Consider the following 18,076-nt stretch of genomic DNA (forward strand, 5'->3'; position numbering starts at 1 on the left):
CAACAAACACGTTCTAAAATGACTCTAAAACATATAAAATGACTCCAGTGACGTCTAAAACATAATTACTGCTAAAACATCGAATAAGACTGCTAAAAGTCGTTAAAAAAAATAAAATAAAAATCCTAAAACACGAAGAAGAAAAAAACCCTCTTAAAACAGATTAAAAACACAGAATGAAGACATACTTTGGAAAATACAGCAAAATGTTAAAATGCAGTTTTTAATCAAATACGTTGGTTAAAATAGTGTTTTAAAAATCAGTGTATAAAAATTAAAATAGAGTTAGTGAAAAGACGATGTTTAACAAACCCAACAAAAGAACTAAAAGATCAGCCGATTTAAAGGGCGAGCTAACTGCTAACTAGGAGGTTAGTCATCATCCCTGACTTGTAGTTTGGCAAGGCAGGGTTTGCAACTAGCACCCAGTGATGAGGGGGAAGTGTCCTGCTTTAAACCCCCCCCCCCCCCCCCCCCCCACTGAGAAGAGCACTAAAGCCCCCCCCCCCCCCATTGTTGTCCCCACACAGGATGGGGGCAAGAAAAGTGTGATAGGACTTGGCCTATCTAATCAAGGTCAGGAGGTCACTTCCGAACAAGCCGCCAATAAAAGATTATTTCCAGAGGAGCCCTTGGGGGGGTGAGAGGGAGGAAGGAATGGAGGCAGGAGGTGAGGGGGGGCAGGAAGTGAATGTAAAAAAGGCAGCAGACGGGAACCATCTGTCTGATGTCAAGTTAATCTGGGGAAGAAAGCAGGAAGAGGACAAAAGGGGGAGGCTTTGGGTATAAACTTCCCTCCTTATTTTTCTTCTTCTTCTTGTCCTTTGGGATCTTCTTCTTTTCATGATTATTATTAATACTGCTTTTCTACAGTGGAACCTCCATTTACAAACTAAATCAGTTCTTCAACATGCTTTGCCAACCAAAACATTGGTATAGTGCAGCGGAGTCAACGTGAACATGAATAATTGGTTCCCGCCTCCACTAAGCTTCCTATTTTTGTAAAAAAAACAACTTATATATATATATATATATATATATATATATATATATATATATATATGGCGCAGTGGAAGAGTGGCCGTGCACAACCCAAGGGTCCCTGGTTCAATCCCCACCTAGTACCAACATCGTCACGTCCGTTGTGTCCTTGAGCAAGACACTTCACCCTTGCTCCTGATGGGTGCTGGTTAGCGCCTTGCATGGCAGCTCCCTCCATCAGTGTGTGAATGTGTGTGTGAATGTGTGTGTGAATGTGGAAGTAGTGTCAAAGCGCTTTGAGTACCTTGAATGTAGAAAAGCGCTATACAAATACAACCCATTTATCATTTATTTATCATTTATACATATATACTGTACACGTATTTATGCAGGTATATATTATATATAAATAATACCGGACAATTCCACAAACTTTATGGCTGGCTCGCATCGTGGTCACTCTGTGATCACGTACGACCGCCAGACACTTCTGGATATGGACATATCGGGCCGTTTTGGACCGATAGACACTTGCGTGCTAGACTTGCTAACTAGCATGGGAATACGTCGGCGGCTACATCCAGCGGCCTGTGAAGCAGGGGAGTCTAGTAGCAGCGGGGGCCGTCTACGGAGCAGACGCCAGCGGTGTGATCGGAAACGCGGATGTCGAGCGGGGCTAAAAACAAAGCAGAAGGCTAATCCCCACAGAACACCACTTCCCTCCATCCTGAAGACGGATTTAAATGAAAGATGCGAGACTACTGGTCTGGGTAAAGAGTCAGTTAAATTAGAACACGTTTTTTCTGCTTTGAGTGTTTCAGAGTTGGACATGTGTTTTACTGAGGTGGCTAACTATGATGCGTGCAGTTTATCAAAGCAACAAACAAACAATCGGAAGATCCCCGTTACTGAGGTGGCTAACTATGATGTGTGCAGTTTATCAAAGCAACAAACAAACAATCGGAAAATCCCCGTTACTGAGGTGGCTAACCATGATGCGTGCAGTTTATCAAAACAACAATCAAACAATCGGAAAATTCCTGTCGTATCAATTCCTAGATATGGTCGTAACTATACTAAATGCACTGGACATAATAAACACAACATTTTTAATATTGCTACTACGGATAATTTGATCAAAAACTCCCTAAAACAGCCCACTACCTATAATATAGGTTTTTTAAACATAAGATCATTGTCTCCCAAAACGTTGTTAGTTAATGATATCATCAGAGACAACAATCTTAACGTCATCGGTCTCAGTGAAACCTGGCTTAAACCAAACGACTTTTTTGCGCTAAATGAGGCATGTCCTCCTAACTTTACACATGCGCATATTGCCCGTCCGCTTAAAAGGGGTGGGGGGGTCGCACTAATATACAACGAAAACTTTAACCTTAGTCCTAACATAAATAATAAATATAAATCGTTTGAGGTGCTTACTATGAGGTCTGTCACACCGCTGCCTCTACACCTGGCTGTTATCTACCGCCCCCCAGGGCCCTGTTCGGACTTTATCAATGAATTCTCAGAGTTCGTTGCTGATCTAGTGACACACGCCGATAATATAATCATAATGGGGGACTTTAATATCCATATGAATACCCCATCGGACCCACCGTGCGTAGCGCTCCAGACTGTAATTGATTGCTGTGGTCTCACACAAATAATAAATGAACCCACGCATCGCAACGGTAATACGATAGACCTAGTGCTTGTCAGGGGTATCACCGCTTCCAAAGTTACGATACTCCCGTATACTAAAGTATTGTCCGATCATTACCTTATAAAATTCGAGGTTCAGACGCATGTTCGTCAAACTAATAATAATAATAACTGCTATAGCAGCCGCAACATTAATACGGCCACAACGACAACTCTTGCTGACCTACTGCCCTCGGTAATGGCACCATTCCCAAAATATGTGGGCTCTATTGATAACCTCACTAACAACTTTAACGACGCCCTGCGCGAAACCATTGATAACATAGCACCGCTAACATAGCACCGCTAACATAGCACCGCTAAAGTTAAAAAAGGCTCCAAAAAAGCGCACCCCGTGGTTAACAGAAGAAACTAAAGCTCAGAAATTATTATGTAGAAAGCTGGAACGCAAATGGCGCACGACTAAACTTGAGGTGCACCATCAAGCATTTAGTGATGGTTTAATAACTTATAAACGCATGCTTACCTTAGCTAAAGCTAATTATTACTCAAATCTCATCCACCGTAATAAAAACGATCCTAAATTTTTGTTTAGTACGGTAGCATCGCTAACCCAACAAGGGACTCCTTCCTGTAGCTCCACCCACTCAGCTGATGACTTTATGCAATTCTTTAGTAAGAAAATTGAAGTCATTAGAAAGGAGATTAAAGACAATGCGTCCCAGCTACAACGGGGTTCTATTAACACTGATACGATTGTATATACGGCGGATACTGCCCTCCAAAATAGTTTCTCTCGTTTTGAGGAAATAACATTAGAGGAATTGTTACAACGTGTAAATGGAATAAAACAAACAACATGTTTACTTGACCCTCTTCCTGGGAAACTGATCAAGGAGCTCTTTGTATTATTAGGTCCATCAGTGCTAAATATTATAAACTTATCACTTTCCTCGGGCACTGTTCCCCTAGCATTCAAAAAAGCGGTTATTCATCCTCTTCTTAAAAGACCTAACCTCGATCCTGACCTCATGGTAAACTACCGACCGGTGTCTCACCTTCCCTTTATTTCAAAAATCCTCGAAAAAAATTGTTGCGGAGCAGTTAAATGAACACTTAGCGTCTAACAATCTATGTGAAACCTTTCAATCCGGTTTCACGGCAAATCACTCCACGGAGACAGCCCTCGCAAAAATGACTAATGATCTATTGCTAACGATGGACTCTGATGCGTCATCTATGTTGCTGCTCCTCGATCTTAGCGCTGCTTTCGATACTGTCGATCATAATATTTTATTAGAACGTATCAAAACACGAATTGGTATGTCAGACTTAGCCCTATCTTGGTGTAACTCTTATCTTACTGATAGGATGCAGTGTGTCTCCCATAACAATGTGACCTCAGACTACATTAAGGTAACGTGTGGAGTTCCCCAGGGTTCGGTCCTTGGCCCTGCACTCTTCAGCATCTACATGCTGCCGCTAGGTGACATCATACGCAAATACGGTGTTAGCTTTCACTGTTATGCTGATGACACCCAACTCTACATGCCCCTAAAGCTGACCAACACGCCGGATTGTAGTCAGCTGGAGGCGTGTCTTAATGAAATTAAACAATGGATGTCCGCTAACTTTTTGCAACTCAACGCCAAAAAAATGGAAATGCTGATTATCGGTCCTGCTAGACACCGAACTCTATTTAATAATACAACTCTAACATTTGACAACCAAACAATTAAACAAGGCGACACGGTAAAGAATCTGGGTATTATCTTCCACCCAACTCTCTCCTTTGAGGCACACATTAAAAGCGTTACTAAAACGGCCTTCTTTCATCTCCGCAATATCGCTAAAATTCGCTCCATTCTGTCCACTAAAGACGCCGAGATCATTATCCATGCGTTCGTTACGTCTCGCCTCGATTACTGTAACGTATTATTTTCGGGTCTCCCCATGTCTAGCATTAAAAGATTACAGTTGGTACAAAATGCGGCTGCTAGACTTTTGACAAGAACAAGAAAGTTTGATCACATTACGCCTGTACTGGCTCACCTGCACTGGCTTCCTGTGCACTTAAGATGTGACTTTAAAGTTTTACTACTTACGTATAAAATAATACACGGTCTAGCTCCATCCTATCTTGCCGATTGTATTGTACCATATGTCCCGGCAAGAAATCTGCGTTCAAAGGACTCCGGCTTATTAGTGATCCCCAAAGCCCAAAAAAAGTCTGCGGGCTGTAGAGCTTTTTCATTTCGGGCTCCAGTACTCTGGAATGCCCTCCCGGTAACAGTTCGAGATGCTACCTCAGTAGAAGCATTTAAGTCTCACCTTAAAACTCATCTGTATACTCTAGCCTTTAAATAGACTCCCTTTTTAGACCAGTTGATCTGCCGTTTCTTTTCTTTTTCTTCTATGTCCCACTCTCCTTTGTGGAGGGGGTCCGGTCCGATCCGGTGGCCATGTACTGCTCGCCTGTGTATCGGCTGGGGACATCTCTGCGCTGCTGATCAGCCTCCTCTTGGGATGGTTTCCTGCTGGCTCCGCTGTGAACGGGACTCTCGCTGCTGTGTTGGATCCGCTCTGGACTGGACTCTCGTGACTGTGTTGGATCCATTATGGATTGATCTTTCACAGTATCATGTTCTCATAGTCATCATTGTCACCGACGTCCATACTGGGTCATTATTGTCACCGATGTCCCACTGGGTGTGAGTTTTCCTTGCCCTTATGTGGGCCTACCGAGGATGTCGTAGTGGTTTGTGCAGCCCTTTGAGACACTAGTGATTTAGGGCTATATAAGTAAACATTGATTGATTGATTGATATACAATCATGTATACGCGTATACACACATACATATATACACACATCACATGGGGCAAAAAAGTATTTAGTCAGCAAGTTCTCCCACTTCAAATGATGACAGAGGTCTGTCATTTTCATCATAGGTACACTTCAACTGTGAGAGACAGAATGTGAAAAAAAATCCAGGAATTCACATTGTAGGAATTTTAAAGAATTTATTTGTAAACTATGGTGGAAAATAAGTATTTGGTCAACCATTCATGGAAGGATTTGGCTGAAAATCTCAGGATACATGGCCTCATTCATTCTTTCCTTAACACGGATCAATCGTCCTGTCCCCTTAGCAGAAAAACAGCCCCAAAGCATGATGTTTCCACCCCCATGCTTCACAGTAGGTATGGTGTTCTTGGGATGCAACTCAGTATTCTTCTTCCTCCAAACACCACCAGCTGAGTTTAAAGCAAAAAGTTCTATTTTGGTTTCATCTGACCACATGACATTCTGCCAATCCTCTGCTGTATCATCCATGTATCCATTTTGGTATCAACTCAACTCCTCGCATTTCCTTCATCATTATCATCTTCTTCTTCTAGTTATTTTCTTCTTCTTTATCTTCTTCTTCATCATCATCTCCATGTTTTTTCTTCTTTATTGTCTTCTTTGTGTCATTTTCTTTTTCTTTGTCTTCTTGTCATTTTCTTCATGTTCTTCTTTATCTTCTTTTTCATTGACATCTTCTTCTTTGAGTTATTTTATTTTTCTTTATCTTCTTCTTTATCTTCTTAATCATCCTCTTCTTCTTCATGTTATTTTCTTCTTCTTTATCTTCTTCATTGTGTTATTTTCTTCTTCTTCTTCAACTTCTTTATCTTCTTTTTCTTTACCTTCTTCTTTATCTTCATCATCATTATCTTATTCTTCTTCATGTTATTTACTTCTTCTTTATCTTCTTCATCATCATCTTCATGTTATTTTTTTCTTCTTTATCTTCATCATCGTGTTATTTTCTTCTTCTTTATCTTCTTCTTCATCAACTTCTTCATCGTGTTATTTTCTTCTTCTTTATCTTCTTTGTGTCATTTTCTTCTTTATCTTCTTCTTCTTCATCATCTTCATGTTATTTTCTCCTTATTTATCTTCTTTTACATCACCTTCATCATCTTCTTTGTGTTGTTGTCTTTATCTTTTTCTTCATCATCTTCTTCTTCCTGTCATTTTCTTCTTTATTTTCTTGTTATTTTTGTCATTTTTATCTCCTTTTTTGTGTTATTTTCTTCTTTTTCTTCTTCATCATCATCTTCGTGTTATTTTCTTCTTCTTTATCTTCTTCTTCATGTAATTTTCTTTTTCCTCTTCTACATCATCATCTTCTTCTTTGTGTTGTTTTCTTCAACTTTATCTTGTCCTTCATTATCATCTTCTTCTTTGTCTCATTTTCTTCTTCTTTATCTTCTTTTTCATGTTATTTTCTTCTTCTTTATCAACTTCTTCATTAAGTTATTTTCTTCTTCTTCTTCTTTGTCTTCTTCATGTCATTTTCTTCTTTATCTTCATTTTCTTCTTCATCATCATCTTCTTAGTGTTATTTTCTTCCTTTTTATCTTCTTCATCAGCATCTTCTTCTTCATGTTATCTTCTATATCTTCTTTTTGTTCATCATGTTTTTCTTCGTGTCGTTTTATTTTTCTTTATTTTCTTTTTCTTCATCATCTTCTTCTTTGTGTAATTTTCATCTTCTTTATCTTCTTTTTCGTGTTAGTTTCTTCTTTATCTTCTTCTTCATCATCAGCTTCTTCATCATGTTTTTTTCTTTTTCTTCTTCATCTTCTTTGTGTCATTTTTGTCTTCTTTATCTTCTTTTTCGTGTTATTTTCTTCTTCTTTATCTTCATCATCAACTTCTTCAACGTGTGTTTTTCTTCTTCTTTGTGTCATTTTCTTCTTTATTGTCTTCTTTATCTTCTTTTTCTTCTTTGTCTTCTTTATCTTTTTTTTGTGTTATTTTCTTCTTGTTTATCTTCTTCATCAACAACTTCGTGTTTTTTTCTTCTTCTTCATGTCATTTTCTTTTTTATTTTCTTTTTCTTCTTCTTCATCATCATCTTCTTCTTGTTATTTTCTTCTTTTTTATCTTTTTTTTACATCCTAACCGTCCTCTCAGCCTGTGTGTGTGTGTGAGAGTGTTTGTTTTCCATTGCTGGACAATATCAAAGGGAAAAGCGGAACAAAAGTGGTTGTAGGGGGCCTGGAATGCAGCAAACACACACACACACACACACACACACAAAGGCGGTGGAAAGAGGAAGAAGGTGGTGTTGTCAGTTGGGCCCTAAAGGACATTTATCCTTTATTGATGCATGACTTCCTGTTTACTGAACATGATTATATTTCAACTGCATGATGTCAACATCATGTTTGTATAAAAACATCTTCATATAAGTCAATTGCTGCAGAGGACATCAATTCTAATAATTGCTAGAAAAAAAGGCTTCCCTGCTTGACAATTCTACTTTTTACAAGATGTTAATAAAATGTACACATGAATATTTCATTCCCAGCTCACTAAATGAAGCTGGATGATCAACACTTTGTGGACCTGAAATACAAACTTATTGTTTTCAGCACAAAAATAAAGTTTACATTTGTTTCTACACACGGAGGACGTATTACTACTTGTATTACTACTACTTTTATTACTACTGCTATTACAATTACGACCACTATTACCCTAACGGTATAGCTCGGTTGGTAGAGTGGCCGTGCCAGCAACCTGAGGGTTGCAGGTTCGATTCCCGCTTCCGCCATCCTAGTCACTGCTGTTGTGTCCTTGGGCAAGACACTTAACCCGCCTGCTCCCAGTACCACCCACACTGGTTTAAATGTAACTTAGATATTGGGTGTCACTATGTAAAGTGCTTTGAGTCACTAGAGAAAAGCGCTATATAAATTCAATTCAATTCAATTCAACTACTGCCACTACTACCATTACTAGTACTACTATAATTACTACTACCACCAATACATATTTATTACTACTACTACCACATTTACTACTACTACCACTACTATTACTACTACTACTACCACAATTTCTAACACTACTATTACTACTACTACCACCAATACTACTAGTACTACTAATATTACAACTACTAACATTTTACCACTACTAAATTATGTGTACTACTACAATTATTAGTACTCCCTATTTTATAACTACTAATTAAAATAATACTATTACTACTACTACCACCACCACTACTACTAGTAGTACTACTACTATTACTACTACTACTATAACTACTACTACTAATACCACCACTAATATATTACTACTAGTATTACTATTACTACTCCTACTACTATAACTATTACCGATACTGATACCACTACTAGTACTACTGCCATTAATACTACTACTATTACCACTACTAGTACTACAACTAGTACTCCCTATTTTATTACTACTAATATTAATAATAACACTAGTTGTAATACTACCATTTCTAACACCACTACTTCTACTACTACTATAACTACTACTAGTAGTATCATTATTACTACTAATACTAGTACTACTACCAATACTGATACTAATACTACAACTATTAATACTACTACTATTAGTACTACTACTCCCTATTTTATTACTACTAATATTAATAATAACACTATTACTAATACTACTATTTCTAACACCACTACTTCTACTACTACTACAACTACTATTAGCAGTATCATTATTACTACTACTAGTACTACTACCAATACTGATACCACTACTAGTACTACTACTATTAATACTACTACTATAATTACTAATACTATTACCAATACTACTACTACTACTACTACCACATTTACTATTACTATTACTACTACTACCACCACCACTATTTCTAACATTACTACTACTACTACTACCATTACTACTAGCACTACTAATATTACAACTACTACAAATTTACCACTACTAAATTATGCGTACTACTACAATTACTAGTACTCCCTATTTTATAACTACTGATTGAAATAATGCTACTACTACTACTACTACTACTACCACCATTGCTACTAGTAATACTATTACTATCACTACTACTACTACTATTATTACTGCTAAGTCTACTACTACTACTATCACTACTATGATTACAAATACTAAATAAATAAATGATAAATGGGTTGTACGTGTATAGCGCTTTTCTACATTCAAGGTACTCAAAGCGCTTTGACACTACTTCCACATTCACACACACATTCACACACTGATGGAGGGAGCTGCCATGCAAGGCGCTAACCAGCACCCATCAGGAGCAAGGGTGAAGTGTCTTTTGCTCAGGACACAACGGACGTGACGAGGTTGGAACTAGGTGGGGATTGAACCAGGGACCCTCGGATTGCGCACGGCCACTCCTCCACTGCCCCACTACTAATACATTACTACTACTATTACTATTATTACTACTACGACAAGTACTATTACCGATACCACTACTACCATTAATACTACTACTATTAATGCTACTACAATTACCACTACTAATACTACTCCCGATTTGATTATTACTACTAGTAATAATACTATTACCACTACTATTAATATTACTACTACTACTACTACTACTACCACTATTTCCAACACTATTACGAATACTACTATTATTACTACTACTACTACCACTCTTTCCAACAAATCTACTACCAGCACCACCATTACTACAACTATTATAACTACTACAATTACTACCACTACTACCATTACTATTACTATATACTAAAACTACTACTACAACTCTTTCTCCTACTGTTACCACTTACACCAATATCACTACTATTAGTATCATTACTAATACTACAACCATTTACTCTACTACATAATTACTACTAGTACCACTAACACTACCACCACTACCACTATTACTACCACTAATACTACTAGTACCACTACTACCACAAGTACCTTCGTTGCAAGGTTCCTGCTGCAGGTTTTCCAGAAGTTTCTTCCCAGCTGCTGGTCATCAAGTAGGAGTTCAGAACAGGCGCTGATCTTCTCCACCAATCTTGCACTTCCTCTGATTGCTGATTTCTATGCATGGAGGGATTAACGGGAACCATATGAGGCGTTTGAGGACCGCTGGGAGAGAACAGTGTGCCCTAGCATGGAAGAAAAAGGGTGTGTGGGTTTACTCCGACTATGACATGGTGGTGGTGTGTACTCCGACTGTGACGTGGTGGTGGTGGTGTGTACTCCGACTATGACGTGGTGGTGGTGGTGTGTACTCCGACTATGACGTGGTGGTGGTGTGTACTCCACTATGACGTGGTGGTGGTGTGTACTCAGACTATGACGTGGTGGTGGTGTGTACTCCACTATGACGTGGTGGTGGTGTGTACTCCGACTACGACGTGGTGGTGGTGTGTACTCCGACTATGACGTGGTGGTGGTGTGTACTCCGACTACAACGTGGTGGTGGTGTGTACTCCGACTATGTGGTGGTGTGTACTCCGATTATGACTTTGGGGTGGTGTGTACTCCGACTACAACGTGGTGGTGTGTACTCCGATTATGACGTTGGGACCCAGGATGGACCGCTTGCCTGTATCGGTTGGGGACATCTCTACGCTGCTGATCCGCTTGAGATGGTTTCCTGTGGACGGGATTCTCGCTGCTGTCATGGAGCCACTATGGATTGAACTTTCACAGTATCATGTTAGACCCGCTCGACATCCATTGCTTTCGGTCCCCTAGAGGGGGGGGTTGCCCACATTTGAGGTCCTCTCCAAGGTTTCACATAGTCAGCATTGTCACTGGCGTCCCACTGGATGTGAATTCTCCCTGCCCACTGGGTGTGAGTTTTCCTTGCCCTTTTGTGGGTTCTTCCGAGGATGTTGTAGTCGTAATGATTTGTGCAGTCCTTTGAGACATTTGTGATTTGGGGCTATATAAATAAAGATTGATTGATTGATTGATTGATTATGACGTGGGGTTGGTGTGTACTCCGACTACAACGTGGTGGTGGTGTGTACTCCGACTACAACGTGGTGGTGGTGTGTACTCCGACTATGACGTGGTGGTGTTGTGTACTCCGACTATGACGTGGTGGTGGTGTGTACTCCGACTATGACGTGGTGGTGGTGTGTACTCCGACTATGACGTGGTGGTGGTGTGTACTCCGATTATGACGTGGTGGTGGTGTGTACTCCGATTATGACGTGGTGGTGGTGTGTACTCAGACTATGACATGGTGGTGTATACATTGGCTTGTTATATTAGGAACAGTTAGCATAGCTGCAAGATTAAGACATTTCTCAAAAACCCATGAATTTTAGGTTTGAATAATCAAAATCAATCCATGCTAACGTTAGCATGAGAAAATAGGAAACGTTAACATAATTCTAAGATCGCGCCACTTAATAAAAATCAACCCATGCTAACATTAGCATGATAAAATAGGAAACGTTAACATACTTCTAAGATGGCGCCAAGTATCCAAAGCCAGGATTTTTAGGTTCAAATGAATAAAATGAGCTAAAAACCTAGCATAAATGCTAGCATGCTAATAATAGCTTCATTGATATAATTTCAAGATTAAGACATGTCTCAAAAACCCCATAAATTTTAGGTTTTGATCATTCGGAGAAGCTAGCTGGCGCCAAGTGTTGAAAAACATATTTAAGTTCAAATGAGCTAAAAAAGCTTGCATAAAACATTAACAAGATGACATAGGAAAAGTTAGCACACTTATAAGATGGCGCAAAGTATCGAAAGCCACAATTTTTAGGTTCAACGGAATAAAGTGAACTAAAAAGCTAGCGTAAAATGTCAGCATGCTAACAATGGCTCGTTATAGCAGGCACAGTTGGCATACTTTCAAGACTAATCATCAAAAACAAACAATGCTAATGTTAGCGTGATAAAATTGGAGAAGCCAGCTGGCGCCAAGTGTTGAAATATATATTTAGGTTCAAAAGAGCTAAATAGCTTGCATTAACATTAGCATGATAACATGGCAAAAGTTAGCACGTTAGCTTGCTATAACGCGAACAGTTAGCATATTCAAAAAGCTATGTGGTTATGCCATAAAAAATTTGCATGCTAACATTAGCTTGTTATACTAGGAAGTTAGTACGCTTGCAAGATGGACACGTCTCAAAAACGCATACATTTTAGGTTTTAATAATCAAAATCAAACCATGCTAACGTTAGCATGAGAAAATAGGAAACGTTAAGATACTTCTAAGATGGCGCCGAGTATCCAAAGCGATTATTTTTAGGTTCAAATGAATAACATCAGCTAAAAAGCTACCATAAAATTCTAGCATGCTAATAATAGCTTAGTTGGCATACTTTCAAGACTAAGACATTACTGAAAAATCCCTTAAATTTTAATTTTCAATCATCAGAAACAAACAATGCTAATGTTAGCATGATACAATTGGAGAAGCTAGCTGGCGCCAATGGTTGAAATATATACTTAGGTTCAAATTAACTAAAAAAAAAAAGTTTTCATAAAACATTAGCATGATGACATAGGAAAAGTTAGCACACTTATAAAATGGCGCAAAGTATCGAAAGCCACAATTTTTTGTGGAAAAAGGTTAGCATGCTAACAATGGCTCGTTATAGCAGGCACAGTTGGCATACTTTCAAGACTAATCATCAAAAATAAACAATGCTAATGTTAGCATGAGAAAATAGGAAACGTTAACATACTTCTAAGATGGCGCCGAGTATCCAAAGCGATTATTTTTAGGTTCAAATGAATAACATCAGCTAAAAAGCTAGCATAAAAATTCTAGCATGCTAATAATAGCTTGGTTGGCATACTTTCAAGACTAAGACATGTCTGAAAAACCCCATAAATTTTAACTTTCAATCATCAGAAACAAACAATGCTAATGTTAGCATGATACAATTGGAGAAGCTAGCTGGCGCCATGGTTGAAATATATACTTAGGTTCAAATTAACTAAAAAAAAGTTTTTATATAACATTAGCATGATGACATAGGAAAAGTTGGCACACTTATAAAATGGCGCAAAGTATCGAAAGCCACAATTTTTTGTGGAAAAAGGTTAGCATGCTAACAATGGCTCGTTATAGCAGGCACAGTTGGCATACTTTCAAGACTAATCATCAAAAATAAACAATGCTAATGTTAGCATGAGAAAATAGGAAACGTTAACATACTTCTAAGATGGCGCCGAGTATCCAAAGCGATTATTTTTAGGTTCAAATGAATAACATCAGCTAAAAAGCTAGCATAAAAATTCTAGCATGCTAATAATAGCTTGGTTGGCATACTTTCAAGACTAAGACATGTCTGAAAAACCCCATAAATTTTAACTTTCAATCATCAGAAACAAACAATGCTAATGTTAGCATGATACAATTGGAGAAGCTAGCTGGCGCCATGGTTGAAATATATACTTAGGTTCAAATTAACTAAAAAAAAGTTTTTATATAACATTAGCATGATGACATAGGAAAAGTTGGCACACTTATAAAATGGCGCAAAGTATCGAAAGCCACAATTTTTAGTGTAAAATGTTAGCATGCTAACAATGGCTCGTTATAGCAGGCACAGTTGGCATACTTTCAAGACTAATCATAAAAAAAAACAATACTAATGTTAGCGTGATAAAATTGGGGAAGCTAGCTGGCGCCAAGTGTTGAAATATATATTTAGGTTAAAAGGAGCTAAAAAGCTTGCATAAAACATTAGCATGATCACACAGGAATAGTTAGCAAACGTATAAGACGGAGCCAAGTACTGAAAGCCATGATATTTAGTTTCATACGTATATAAATGAGCAAAAATGCTAACATAAAAAAATAGCATGCTAACATTAGCTCGTTATATTAGGAAGTTAGTACGCTTGCAAGATGGACACGTCTCAAAAACGCATACATTTTAGGTTTGAATAATCAAAATCAAACCATGCTAACGTTAGCATGAGAAAATAGGAAACGTTAACATACTTCTAAGATGGCGCCGAGTATCCAAAGCCAATATTTTTAGGTTCAAATGAATAACATCAGCTAAAAAGCTACCATAAAATTCTAGCATGCTAATAATAGCTTATTTGGCATACTTTCACGACTAAGACATGTCTGGAAAACCCCATAAATTTTAACTTTCAATCATCAGAAACAAACAATGCTAATGTTAGCATGATGCAATTGGAGAAGCCAGCTGGCGCCAATGGTCGAAATATATACTTAGGTTCAAATTAACTAAAAAAAAGTTTTTATATAACATTAGCATGATGACATAGGAAAAGTTAGCACACTTATAAAATGGCGCAAAGTATCGAAAGCCACAATTTTTGGTGTAAAATGTTAGCATGCTAACAATGGCTCGTTATAGCAGGCACAGTTGGCATACTTTCAAGACTAATCATCAAAAACAAACAATGCTAATGTTAGCATGAGAAAATAGGAAACGTTAACATACTTCTAAGATGGCGCCGAGTACCCGAAGCAATTATTTTTAGGTTCAAATGAATAACATCAGCTAAAAAGCTACCATAAAAATTCTAGCATGCTAATAATAGCTTAGTTGGCATACTTTCAAGACTAAGACACGTCTGAAAAAACACATAAATTTGAACTTTTAATCAACAGAAACAAACAATGTTAATGTTAGCATGATACAATTGGAGAAGCTAGCTGGCGCCAATGGTTGAAATATATACTTAGGTTCAAATTAACTAAAAAAAAAAAGTTTTCATAAAACATTAGCATGATGACATTGGAAAAGTTAGCACACTTATAAAATGGCGCAAAGTATCGAAACCCACAATTTTTGGTGTAAAATGTTAGCATGCTAACAATGGCTCGTTATAGCAGGCACAGTTGGCATACTTTCAAGACTAATCATCAAAAACAAACAATGCTAATGTTAGCATGAGAAAATAGGAAACGTTAACATACATCTAAGATGGCGCCGAGTATCCAAAGCGATTATTTTTAGGTTCAAATGAATAACATCAGTTAAAAAGACAGCATAAAATTTTAGCATGCTAATAATAGCTTGGTTGGCATACTTTCAAGACTAAGACATGTCTGAAAAATCCCATAAATTTCAACTTTTAATCATCAGAAACAAACAATGCTAATGTTAGCATGATGCAATTGGAAAAGCTAGCTGGCGCCAATGGTCGAAAAATATACTTCGGTTCAAATTAACTAAAAAAAAGTTTTATAAAACATTAGCATGATGACATAGGAAAAGTTAGCACACTTATAAAATGGCGCAAAGTATCGAAAGCCACAATTTTTTGTGTAAAATGTTAGCATGCTAACAATGGCTCGTTATAGCAGGCACAGTTGGCATACTTTCAAGACTAATCATCAAAAACAAACAATGCTAATGTTAGCGTGATAAAATTGGAGTGTTGAACTTTTATATTTACGTTCAAATGAGCGAAACATTTTGCATAAAACATTAGCATGATGACATAGCAAAAGTTAGCATGTTAGCTTGCTACAAAGGGAACAGTTAGCATAGTAAGAAAGCTATGTGTTTATGCCAACTTAGCTTTACGATAAACTGACCATTCGTCCACTTTTCCCCGGACTTGTCCTCTTTGGCGGGCTGTCTGGTCGGAGTGTCTTCAATGCCTGAAATGTCCGCCATTTTGCGTCCATTTCCAGTTCACTTCCGGGGTTAGGAAAGTGTTAAAAACAAAACAAATGATGAGGGTGTGCGCGCGCAGCAACATTCGTGAGGGAGGGGCTGAGACGGAGAGAGAGAGAGAGAGTTGTGACAAGCGCGCATGCGTCGCCAGGCTGCTTTTTAGCCATAGATTTATCCGATTTATTTGTTTATTATTTATAGCAGGGGTGTCAAAAGTGTGGCCTTTGGCGGCACATTCTAAAAATACTATTAAAATAAACAAAAACACAAGAAAAGTGAAATTAAAAAAAAGCTTAAAAGGGGAAATGTCGTTTAGAAAACGTTGCAATGTTGACCAATAAAACACAACAGTTTGTTTTCTTTCAAACTGTCATTGATCAAAATATAATATTGACTCAAAATCAATGTTATTAATTATTGTTCTATCCAAGGTTCCCATCAAATATTCCACTTTGGTGGAAGATTTTGCATATTTTGTGTGTTTGCCATTAAAAAAAAAACAGTTATGTCTGACAAAAAAGTGCGGAAAACAAACAAAGAAAAAAAAACCAACAAAAAACTAAAACATTTTTAAATAAAATATAGATGACCCAAGCGAAATACTTTTATACTGAAATAAATACACCTACAACTTATTAGATAAAAACTAGCATCAGTGGTAAAGTTTAGATTCATGAAGGAAAGAAGAAAGTGAATGAATGTTTATAACTGAATACATTTACACATGTATACAAATTTGTCTTCTTTTTATTTTTTTTATTATTTTAATCTTCTATTTTTTTTCTCCCACGAGTGACACTTCCCCTGTCATCATTTTCAAAATGCAGGAGGCTGATTTCAATACCGGTAATTTGAAATCGCATAAAGGGAAGACGATTAAGAGCTTTTCAGTACGATTTAAAGTCCCAGCTTACATCACACTCATTTTTTTACTGCATGCCTTTGGTAAGTGCCGGAGTGAGAAGAGGTTTTAATATAATTAGTGCATGCTTACTTTTACCGCATGCCTTTGGTAAGCGCAGAAGTGAGAAGAGGTTTTAAATTAATTAGCGCCCCGGTGGCAATTCAAGGAAATACGGTATATTTAGTTGAATATATTATTTATATAAGCAAATTCGAGTTTGTTATATTATAAATATTTAAATAAATATATTATTTATAAAAGCAAGTTCGAGTGTGTCCTCTTCTTAGTATTTCAGAACATGCTCAGCTCTTTTTACCATCATTTTAATACAAAACATCGGGACTTTTACCACTATTTAATTGTTAGTTATTTGATTATATTCCTATTTTCTTTGTTTATATTTGCTGATGAATGTTTTATTTTGCACCACTAAGTTCCTAGCTGGCACTAAAAAAATATTCTGGTGTAAAAAAAACAAAAAAACATCAATAAATAGTAAAGCCTATTGTTGTCGTCATTCAGGAGTCGCAGGAAGTTGACAAACGACTAATCCCCTCTTAAGCGCGGACAACAAAAGGTACACCCCCACCCCCCCCCCCCCCCACAGGAAATGGGGGCAGGGGGGTGCTCAGAGGGCCCATTTGGTCTGGAGGGTCCACGCTGACAAAGCAAAAATACAACTTTAAAGAAAGTCACTAAGTGTGCTGGTTTACTTCCATATATGCAACGCTTTTCAAAATAAAAGCCCCCCCCCCGCCCCTTTTTTTTCCCAACTTTCCCCAGTTTTGTGTTGGTTTTTGCTGGCCGACTCTCAAAGCGATGACCTCATCCCCCCCCCCTGGGGGCTAGTCGGAGATGTAAGGGTGGGGGTCAGTGATAAATTCCTTGACAAAGAGAGGCGGACAAATGGGGCGAGTGAGTGAGTGAGTGAGTGAGTGAGGGGGGGCGGGGCCATAAAAGCCGCATACTGACGTTTTATTATCTTTGAACAGGTGCCCCCCCCCATCCCCCCCGGCAGGGAACATCCTGCTCGGGTTGCGCCGGCAGCTGAGCCACTTCCTGTAACAAACACGCC

At 38.0% G+C, this 18,076-nt stretch overlaps 1 long non-coding RNA gene across 1 annotated transcript; it reads right to left on the minus strand.

Moving 5' to 3' along the window:
* Positions 1-5,648: 5,648 nt before the first annotated feature.
* Positions 5,649-17,478, minus strand: LOC133546002 (uncharacterized). Its single transcript, XR_009804958.1, has 2 exons — positions 10,416-17,478; positions 5,649-7,697 (listed from the first exon to the last, which is right to left on the minus strand). It is a non-coding gene; the product is annotated as an uncharacterized LOC133546002 (long non-coding RNA).
* Between the last annotated feature and the right edge of the window lie 598 nt (positions 17,479-18,076).

The sequence above is a fragment of the Nerophis ophidion genome, linkage group LG29, assembly GCF_033978795.1.
Source record: "Nerophis ophidion isolate RoL-2023_Sa linkage group LG29, RoL_Noph_v1.0, whole genome shotgun sequence".
In the NCBI taxonomy this organism is placed as follows: domain Eukaryota; kingdom Metazoa; phylum Chordata; class Actinopteri; order Syngnathiformes; family Syngnathidae; genus Nerophis; species Nerophis ophidion.